Genomic DNA, 11,126 nt, shown 5'->3' on the forward strand with positions numbered 1-11,126 from the left:
GCTCTCTGTTCTCTTTCAGTATTCTTACTCCGTTTGGTGTTCGGCTGAGTTCTTTATCTCTTCATTTGATGTTCTAGGGTTTCAGGATTGTTGATTCTCAGTTTGGCTTAGTTTTTCGGATCTTTGTTGTGGAGGGACGGCGTGGTGCTTCTGCCTAGACCGCCATCTTGCCAGAGTCTCCTCCTGCTCTTTTTTGATTGTTGTTTGCTTGATATATTTTTTTCCATCCTTTGAGTTTTAGTTCATTTGCGTCTTTGAGTCTAAGGTGTGTCTCTTGTAAGCAGCGTATAGATGGATCCTGTGTTTTTATCCAATCTGCCACTCTCTCTTTATTGGTGAATTTAGGCCATTTACATTCAGCATAAATATTGATATGGTTATGAGTTTAGTGCTGTCATTTTGATGTATTTTTGTTGTGTGGTTGACAGTTTCTTTTTTCCACTTAATTTTCTGTGCTGAGTACTCGGGACCCTGATGTGGCTAGGTGAGGACCCTGCTTAATCGGCAGGGCAGTGTCAAATGTCATGAATCTGCCACTCCCTCTTAGATGTTGCAGTTGAAAATAGGCTTCAGGTATATGCCCTGTTGTAGTGTGCTAATAAGGGCCTAAGCTGTTGAAATGGGCCCACAAAGGTCCAGGCAGGGGTGAAAGGCATTCAAAGTCCATGGACCCCTTATGCCTGTGCCTAGGCAAAGGGGCTGTGCCTTCCCTGAGTTCCTGGCTTAGGGGAGCCGGCAGATTATTTTTTCACGTTTGTTAATTGCCTCCCTCTCCAAAGCTGGGAGAATGGCTCGGGATGTGCGACAGGTCCTACTTCCAGCCCGGGGGGGCAGCAATTGCTGAAGCCAGACGGGGACTAGACCAGAGTGGGGAGTGGGCTAGTAAATGGGAGAGAGGTACTTCTCAGAGGGGGGAAGGGAGTTTTTGATCCCTTGTGGTCGGTTAGACACTTGTACTTAACTTTCGCCATTTTAGTGCCACTTCTCCCTGGTTCCAGAGGCTTGAGCAGACTCTCTGCTGCTTGGTTTCTCCTGATGGAAAAATTCATCCCAAGTACTACTGCTTGCCTCAGCCCGTGCTCACCAGCCGATCCAGCATGCAGGATGCTGGCCAGGTCAGGTCTGGCGAATCCTTGCTGCTTCTGAACTGTCTCTCCCTCCTCCTGTCGCTCAGTGAGACTCCTCAACTTTGTCTTTGATGTTTAGGACTCCTAGATTGTCATATGTAATCAATTCACTTGTTTTTTTTTTTGGGCGTGGGGATCTTTGTTATAAGAGGGACCACAGGAAGCATCTGACTACTCCGCCATCTTGGCCCACCTCCCATCCTTTCATTTCTTCTACAAACATTTCCCTTTTAATTTTCTTAATATTGTTTTTTGATGTTCAAATTTTTTTAAATTTGAAGTTCAATTTATCAGTTTTTTTATTTTATAGTTAATGGTTTTGTGGCCTGTATAAGAAATATTTGTGTACCCTAAGGTCACAAATATGTTTATCTGTGTTTTATTCTAGACACTTTATAGTTTTAGCAGTTACATTTAGGTCTCTGATCAATCTTGAATCAATTTTTGTTTAGGGTGTGAGGTAGGAGTCAAGGTTCATCTTTTGTTTTATGGTTATTCAGTTGTTTCAACACTGTTGAAGAGATTCTTCTTTCCTCAATGTGTAATCTTTGCACTTATGTAAATAATCAATTGGAGGAAATGGTACAATAGAGGACTCTGGGGGCCCACCTTCCCTGAAATACAAACTGTTAGATTAACTGTATGGGAATTCTGGAAGATATTTACAGCAACCAAGTAAATGGTAAGCTGGAAAGAAGCAACTGAAACATGCTAAGATGGTTTTGGAGCCTTTTGTGTTAGGCTTGCCCCACCTCTATACCCAACTTGGCAGTGGTCTTGATGATGGAAGAATACATTCCTGTTGTGGATCCTGGTTCTAGAGTGAGAAGAGCAGATCTTGTCCTCAAAGAATTGTGTCTGTCTTTTTTGACCTGTCTAGGGGCTTGGTTGAAAGTCTGATGCATGGAACTTGACTTTGTTTTACCTAAACCAGACTCTCTCAGCACATAGAAGTGGCTCTCCGATGACTTTAAGATGACTGTTTTCACCTCTGTCTAATCTTCAGGGTCAGCACAAGAAGAAGTGAAGAATAAGGCAGAGTTGTAATTTCTGCTCTGATCTTTATTATTTCCTTCCTTATGGTAGCTTTGGGTTAGTTTTCTCTTGTTCTAGTTCCTCATGTTATAAAGTTAGGTTATTGACCTGCGATCTTTCTTCTTTTATGTAGTGGTTTACTGCTAGAAATTTACCTCTGAGCACTGCCTTCACTGCATCCCTTAAGTTTTGGTATGTTGTGCTTTCGTTTTCATGAGATTCAAGTATTTTCTGATTTCTCTCTCGATTACTTCCTTGACCCATTGGTTGTTTAATAGTGTGCTATTTAAATCCACATATTTGTGTATTTTCCAGTTACTGTCTGTATTAAATTCTGGTTTTGTTCTGTCTTGGCCAGAGAATATACTTTGTATGATTTCAATCTTTTCAAATTTATTGATACTTGTTTTGTGACTTAACATATGGCGTAACCTCGAAAATGATCCATGTGAACTGGAGAAGAAGGTCCATTGTGATGTTGTTGGGTGGAGTATTCTATGTATGTTAGGTTTAGTTGATTTATAGTGTTCATACCTTCTATTTCCTTATTGATCTTCTTTCTAGATGTTTTGTCCATTATTGAAAGTGCTGTATTAAAGTCTCCAAATATTATTGTAAAACTGTCTATTGCTTCCTTCAATTTTATTAGTGTTTTCTTCATGTATTTTGGGGCTCTGATGTAGGTTCATGTATACTTATAACTGTTTTATCTTCTCTATGAATTAACACTCTTATTGTTGTATAATGTACTTCTTTGTCTCTAAAGTCTGTTTTGTCTGGGATTAATATAGCCACCCCAACTCTCTTTTGGTACTACTTGCATGAAGTATTTCTTGCATCCTTTCACTTTCAGCATATTTTTGTCTTTGGGCCTAAGCTGTATCTCTTGTAGAAAGCATACAGATGAATCTTAAAAAAAAAAAAAAATCCATTCTACCAGTCTCTGCTTTTACAGGTGAGTTTAATCCATCTACATTAGTTACCATGGACTGCCAGAAGAATGAACAAATCTGTCTGGGAAGAAGTACAGCTAGAATGCTCCTTAGAAGCAAGGATGACAAGACTTTGTCTCACATACTTTGGACATGTTATCAGGAGGGATCAGTCCCTGGAAAAGGACATCATGCTTGATAAAGTAGAGGGTCAGCAAAAAAGAGGAAGACCCTCAACAAGATGGATAAACACAGTGGCTGTAACAATAGGCTCTAGCATAACAGCAATAGTGAGGATGGTGCAGGACCAGGCAGTATTTTGTTCTGTTGTCTATGGGGTCTCTGTGAGTCAGAACTGACTCGAGGGCACCTAACAACTAACAATAACACATTAGTTACCAATAAAAAAGGATATATTTCTGCCATTTTGCTATTTGCTTTTTGTGTATCTTATAACTTCTTTGACCCTCATTTCTTCCAATACTGCCACCATTTGAATTAATTGCTATTTTATAGTTAACCATTTTGTTTCCCTTCTCTTTTCATTTTGTATGTATTTTTAAGATATTTTCTTTGTGGTTACCATGAGGATTACATTAAAGATTTTAAATTTGTAACAACCTAAGTAAATTGATAACCAACTTTACTTCAATAGCATACAAAAACTCTCTTCATATACCACTCCACATGGAGTTGATATGATAAATTACTCCTTTATATATTACGTGTTAAATAGCATAAATTTATATTTTATGTAATTGTATTTTGGAGTCAAGTAGAACATAACTCCTAAAGTTACAAACCAAAAATACCATAAAGCTGGTTCTTATATTTGCTCATGAGATTACCTTTATCAGAGATCTTTTCTACATACATCTTCAAGTTATTGTCTAGTGTCTTTTCTGTTTTGAAGAACTCTCTTTAGCATTTCTTGTAGCGTAGGCCTAGCTGTCACACACTCTCAGCTTTTGTTTATCTGGGAATGTCTTAATTTTGCCCTCATTTTTGAAAGACATCTTTGCCAGACATAGAATTTGTGCTTAACAGCTCTTCCCCCTCCCCCCACTTTAAATATGTCATCCCAGTACCTTCTGGCCTCCAAGGTTTCTGAGGAGAAATTGGTACTTAATCTTCTGTGACATTTTGCTTCTCTCTTGCAGTTTTCAGAATTGTCTCTGTTTTTATTTATTTATTTGAGAGCTTGACTGTGGGTCAGTATGGATTTGTCAACTCTGGGGGAACGTCCTTCTCTCTTTTCAGCTTCTGTTCCTTGGTTCCTTGGCAATTTTCATATGACTTGGCATCTATCTTCCCCTTCTTGCTTCCTGGCTCTGTGCCTAATCTGCTCTTTTTATATCTCAAAAGTGACTGGCTTTAGACACATCCTATACTGATATGGGCACAGAGACAGAAAGCCTTCTCCTAGAGCCGGTGCCCTGAATTTAAACTTCTAACCTCTTAAACTGTGAGAAGATAAATTTCTGTTCATTAAAGCCACATATTTGTGTTTTTCTGTTATAGCAGCACTAAGAAACTACGATAGAATTTAGTAACAGAGAGTGGGGTGCTTCTCTCAAATACTTAAACTGTGGAAATGGTTTTGCCATCATGAACAGAATGTTGCTAGAAATGTGGATATTAAATGTGCTTCTGGTGAGACCTTAAAAGGAAATGATGAACATGTGATTGGACACTGGAGGGATGGTGATATTTTTTATGTGGTGGCAAAGAACTTGTCTAAACTATGTTCAAATGTTTTGTGACAGAACTTCTAAGAGATTAACTTGGATATCTGGCTAAGGAAATTTCTAAGCAAGATCTTAAAGGAGAAGCATGGTTTCTCCTTGCCACTTAACAGTGGAATGTGGGAGGAAAGAGACGGACTTAAAAATGAAGTGTGCAAAATGATGCCAGAACTTAAAGATTTCGAAAATTCTGTCATACAAACTCAGGACATGTCACATGTCCTAGAACTCTCACCAAGGATGTGGCTACTCAATCTTTTGTTAAAGAACTTAAGGCTGTGACTGACGGATCTATTCAACTGCTGAAGCAAAAATTCCATCAGCTTAGACTGAAAGGGGCAGAGACAGTAGTAAATGAAGGAAAGCTGCCTGCCTCCTGGAACTCCATAGACAGGAAATGCGCCCATGGAGAGACTTGTTTGCGAACATCTATTTTCCTCCAGGAAAGAAAAGGACCATTCTGGGAGCAGTTTGAAGATCAGCAGAACTGTTGGGAGGGAACGTGGCAGGCAGGGCTGCCTCCATTTCAAAGAATGGAACCACTGTCTCAATTTGAAATGGTGAAGAAACGGCCTCCTAGTTTCAGATCAGAGCTCCACCAATGCAGTTCCGGAGTGTGGGGCTGCCACTCAGGTGGGCCAAGAGGATGAGCTCACTGCCCAAAGCTGAGGGGCCAGAGCTGTGATGCCCAAAGGGCAGAACGAAGCCTACCGAGCTGAGGAGATAGGTCACACTCAGATGGACTAGGAGAATGGGACTGCCCAAAGATAAGAGACCAATGGGTCTGAAAGGAGGGCTGATGTTTACTTAGGGCCAAGGTGCTTGCACCTAGAGTCTGGAAAGTGTGGCTAACACCCAGAGTTTGGAAGCTGGGGTAATTGCCTGGAACAGAGGATTATTTTCAAGCCTTAGAGCTAATGAAATTTTCTCTGCTGGGTTTTGGACTTGCTTGGTGCCCGTGAACGCTTCCTTCCCTCCAATTTCTCCTATTTGCAATGGAAATTTCTACCCTGTATTTGTTCTACCATTGTACTTTGGAAGCAGATAACTTGTATTCTAGGTTTTACAGTTCCACTTGATGGAGAGGAATTTTGCCCCAGGATGGAACACATCCAGAGTCATACTTTATCTAGATGATTCAGATGAGATTTTGGACTTAGAGTTGATGCTGGAATGCGAAAAGCCTTTCGGGATGATGTGATGGGGATGTGTTTTGCATGTGGGAAGGACATGAATTTTGGGGGGACAAACGGTTGAATGTTGTGGATTGAATTTTGTCCCCCCAAAATGTTGTAAATCCTAACTCCTATACATGTGGATGTAATCCAACCTGGGAATAGGGTCTTCTTTCTTATTTAGTGACACTACATTAATGTAGGGTATGTCTTCAGCCAGTCACTTCTGAGACATAAAAAGAGCAGATTAGGCACAGAGCAAGCAAGAAGGAATGGGGGAAGATAGATGCCAGACCACATGAACATTACCAAGGAAGAGAAACTAAGGAAAGACAAGGACCTTCCTCCACAGTCAACAGAGAGAGCCTTCCCCTAGAGCTGGTGGTGACCTGAATTTAGACTTCTAGCCTCTTAAACTGTGAGAAAATAAATTTCTGTTCATTAATGCCACCACTTGTATTTCTATTATAACAGCACTAAGAAACTAAGACGTTGTGCCTATCTCTTTATTAATATTCCTGTTTTGTTCATGTATTATTTTCCTGATTTCCTTTAGTACTTTGTCTGTGTTCTCCTTTAGTTCTTTGAGCATGTTTAATACAGGCATACCTTGGAGATATTGTGGCTTCAGTTTCAGATCACTGCAATAAAGCAAGTCACACAAACTTTTTGTTTTCCCAGTGCATATAAAAGTTATGTTTACACTACATTGTTGTTAGGTGCCTTCAAGTCAGTTCTAGCATAGTGACCCTATGTACAACAGAACAAAACAATGCCCAGTCCTGCACCATCCTCTCAATCATTATTATGCTTGAGCCTACTGTTGCAGCCACTGTGTCAATCCACCTCATTAATGGTCTTCCTCTTTTTTGCCGACCTTCTACTTTACCAAGCATGATGTCCTTCACCAGGGACTGGTCCCTCCTGATAACATGTCCAAGTATGTGAGACAAAATCTTGCCATCCTTGCTTCTAAGGAGCATTCTGGTTGTACTTCTTCCAAGACAGATTTGTTGGTTCTTCTGGCAGTCCATGGTATATTCAGTATTCTTTGCCAACACCATAATTCAAAGGCATCAACACTATAGTCTATTAACTGTGCAATAGAATTATGTCTAAAAAACAAGTATGTACCTTTATTAAAAATACTTTATTGCTAAAAAACGCTAACCAACATCTGGGTCTTCAGCGAGTTGTAATCTTTTTGCTGGTGGAGGGTCATGCCTTGATGTTGATGGCTGCTGATTGATCAGGGTGGCGGTTGCTGAAGGTTGGGGTGGCTGTGGCAATTACTTAAAATAAGACAACAGTGAAGTTTGCCACATTGATTGACTCTTCCTTTCACAAAAATTTCTCTGTAGCATGCGATGCTGTTTAATACCATTTTACCCACAGTAGAACTTCCTTCAAAATTGGAGTCAATCCTCTCAAATCCTGCCACTGCTTTATCAGCTAAGTTCACGTAACAGTCTAAATCCTTTGTTGTCATTTCAACAATGTTCACAGCATCTTCACCAGGAGTAGATTCCATCTCAAGAAATCACTCTTTGCTCATCTATAAGAAGCAAATCCTTATCTGTTCAAGTTTTATGATGAGATTGCAGCAATTCAGTCACATCTTCAGGTTCCACTTCTAATTCTAGTTCTCTTGCTATTTCCACCACATCTGCAGTTACTTTCTCCACAGAAGTCTTGAACCCCTCAAAGTTATCCAAGAGGGTTGGAATCAACTTCCAAACTCCTGTTAATGTTGACATTTTGACCTCCTCCCACGAATCATGAATGTTCTTAATGGCACAGAGAATGGTGAATCCTTTACAGAAGGTTTTCAACTTACTTTACCCAGATCCATCACAGGAATCACTATCTATGGCAGCTATAGTCTTACAAAATGTACTTCTTAATAAGACTTGAAAGTCAAAATTACTCCTTGATCCATGGGCTTCAGAATGGATGTTGTGTTAGCAGGCATGTAAACACCATTAATCTTCTTGTACATCTCTGTCAGAGCTCTTGGGTGACCAGATGCTTCATCAATAAGCAGTAATACTTTGAAAGAAATATTTTTTCTGAGCAGTAAGTTTCAACAGTGGGCTCAAAATATTCAGTAAACCATGTTGTAAACAGATGTGCTGTCATCCAGGCTTTGCTGTTGCATTTATAGAGCACAGGCAGAGTAGATTTAGCATAATTCTTAAGGGCCCTAGTATTTTCTGAATGGTAAATGAGCACCGGTTTCAACTTAAAACCACCAGCTGTGTTAGCCCCTAACAAGAGAGTCAGCCCTTCCTCTGAAGCTCTGAAGCCAGGCATTGTCTTCTCTCTAGCTATGAAAGTCCTAGATGGCATCTTCTTCCAATATAAGGCTGTTTTGTCTACATTGCAAATCGGTTGTTTAGAGTAGCCACCTTCATCAGTTATCTTATCTAGATCTTCTGGATAACCTACTGCAGTTTCTACATCAGCACTTGCTGATTCACCTTACATTTTTATGTTATGAAAACGGCTTCTCTCTTTAAACCTCATGAATTAACCTCTGCTAACTTCAAACTTTTCTTCTGAGCTTTGTCACCTCTCTCAGCCTGCATATAATTGAAGATAGTTAGGGCCTTGCTCTGGATTAGGTTTTGGCTTAAGGGAATGTTGTGGCAGACTGGTCTTCTATTCAGACCACTAAAACTTTCTCCATATCAGCAACAAGGCTGTTTTGCTCTCTTACCACTCATGGGTTCACTGGAGTAGCACTTTTAATTTCTTTCATGAACTTTTCCTTTGCATTCACAACTTAGCTAAATGTTTGGCACAAGAGGCCCAGCTTTCAGCCTGTCTTGGCTTTTGATATGCCTTCCTTACTAGGCTGAATCATTTCCAGCTTTTAATTTACAGCGAGAGACATATAACTCTTCCTTTCACTTGAATAGTTAGAGGCCACTGTAGGGTTATTAACTGGCCTAATTTCAATACTGTTGTGTCTCAGGTAGGAGGTCCAAGGAGGGGGAGAAAGATGGGGGAACAGCCAGTCAGTGGAGTAGTCAGGACACACACAACATTTATCAACTAAGTTTGCCATCTTATATGGGTTCGAATAATAGTGCCCCAAAACAATTACAGTTGTAACATCAAAGATAATTCATCACAGATCACCATAACAGATAAAATAATAATGTAAAAGTTTGAAATATTGTGAGAATTTCCAAAATATGACACAGAGACACGAAGTAAGCACATGCTGTTGGAAAAATAGTGCCAAAAGATTTGCTCAATGCAGGGTTGCCACAAACCTTCAATTTGTAAAAGCACAGTATTTGCAAAGTGCAATAAGGCAAAGTACAATAAAATCAGGTATGCTCGTACTGTTCTTTTAAAATATTCTGATTTGTTCATTATCTGGGCTTCCATAGAGATGATTTCTCTCAGCCTTGTTATTTTCAATGGGCCATCATTTCTAGATTCTTAGTATAACTTGCGAATTTTTGTTGAAGCTGGGACATTAGAATATTACACTGTGTTAGCTTTCTGAGTTCTCCCATATACACTGTTCCTTTGAATGCACCGATTTGTGCAAGCATCTCTCAGGAGGGCACATCCTTGAGTCTTGGTCACTGCTCTCTACCCTGTCCTGTGAGAGCTCCGATTTAGGCTCAACTGATTGTTCAGTACTTCAAGTAGCTACCAGACAGATCAGAACAGACCCACTAATCAGTCTGCCTGCAAAATAAGCCCCAGAGATTGGGGCCCCTTCTTTGTTAACATGAGATCTGTGGTTTACCTTTGCTGCAGCCACCTGGCTGCAGCACTTGGAAGTGGATAGGTGGGAAGAGTAGAGAAAATTTTCCTACCGCTTATATCACCTTCTTCTTGTTTCATTTCTTGCCGTGTGTTTAGTTTCTGCAATCTTCCCCTACTTTTCAGAGTTCTTACAGAGTTAAAATTACAGAGTTCTAGTTGCTTTTCTTGGTGCTTGTCTCAGTTATCTAGTGCTGCTATAACAGAAATACCACAAGTGATGGCTTTAACAAAGAGAAATTTATCCTCTCACAGTCTGGAAGGCTAGAAGTCTGAATTCAGGACACCAGCTCCAGGGGAAGACTTTCTCTCTCTGTTGGTGTCATGGATTGAATTGTGTCCCCCCAAAATATCTGTCAACTTGGCTGGGTCATGATTCCCAGTATTGTATGATTGTGTACCATTTTGTAATCTGATGTGATTTCCTTATGTGTTGTCAACTCTATCACTATGATGTGATAAAATGGATTAACAGCATTATACTGATGAGGTCTACAAGATCAGATAGTGTCTGAAGCCAATCTCTTTTGAGATATAAAAGAGAGAAGCAAGCAGGGACACAAGGGAACCTCATACCACCAAGAAAGCAGTGCTGGGAGCAGAGTACGTCCTTTGGACCTGAGGTTCCTGCACTGAGATACTCCCAGACCAAGGGAAGACTTATGACAAGGACCTACCTCTGAGCCGACAGAGACAGAAAGTCTTCTCGTGGAGCTGATGCCCTGAATTTGGACTTGTAGCCTACTCAAATGTGAGAAAATAAATTTGTCTTTGTTAAAGCCATCCACTTGTGGTATTTCTATTAAAGCAGCACTAGATGACTAAAACAGTTGGCTATGGGGGAAAGTCTTTGTCATCCATCTTCCCCTGGTCAAGGAGCCTCTCAGCGCAGGGATCCTAGGTCCAAAGGACACATTATTTATCCCGGTGCTTCTTTCTTGGTGGTATGAGGTTCCCCTGTCACTCTGCTTACTTTTTTTACATCTCAAAAGAGATTGACTTAAGACACAACCTAATCTTGTAGATTGAGTCCTACGTCATTAACATAACTGCCTCTAATCCTGCCTCATTAATGTCATAGAGGTAGGATTTACAACACCTAGGAAAATCACATAAAATGACAAAATGGTGAACAATCACACAATACTAGTAATCATGGCCTAGCCAAGTTGACACACATTTTTGGGGAACACAATTCAATCCATAACAGTGCTCATGTGAAGGGTCAGGATCTTAGAAGTGCTCATGCTACCATCTTCCTAGAATTCCTCCAAACTATTCTATTTTGATAATTTCACCTTGAAATCAACTTGCATTAATTGTGCC

Source organism: Trichechus manatus, unplaced genomic scaffold (assembly GCF_000243295.1).
Source record: "Trichechus manatus latirostris isolate Lorelei unplaced genomic scaffold, TriManLat1.0 scaffold00181, whole genome shotgun sequence".
Classification (NCBI taxonomy): Eukaryota; Metazoa; Chordata; class Mammalia; order Sirenia; family Trichechidae; genus Trichechus; species Trichechus manatus.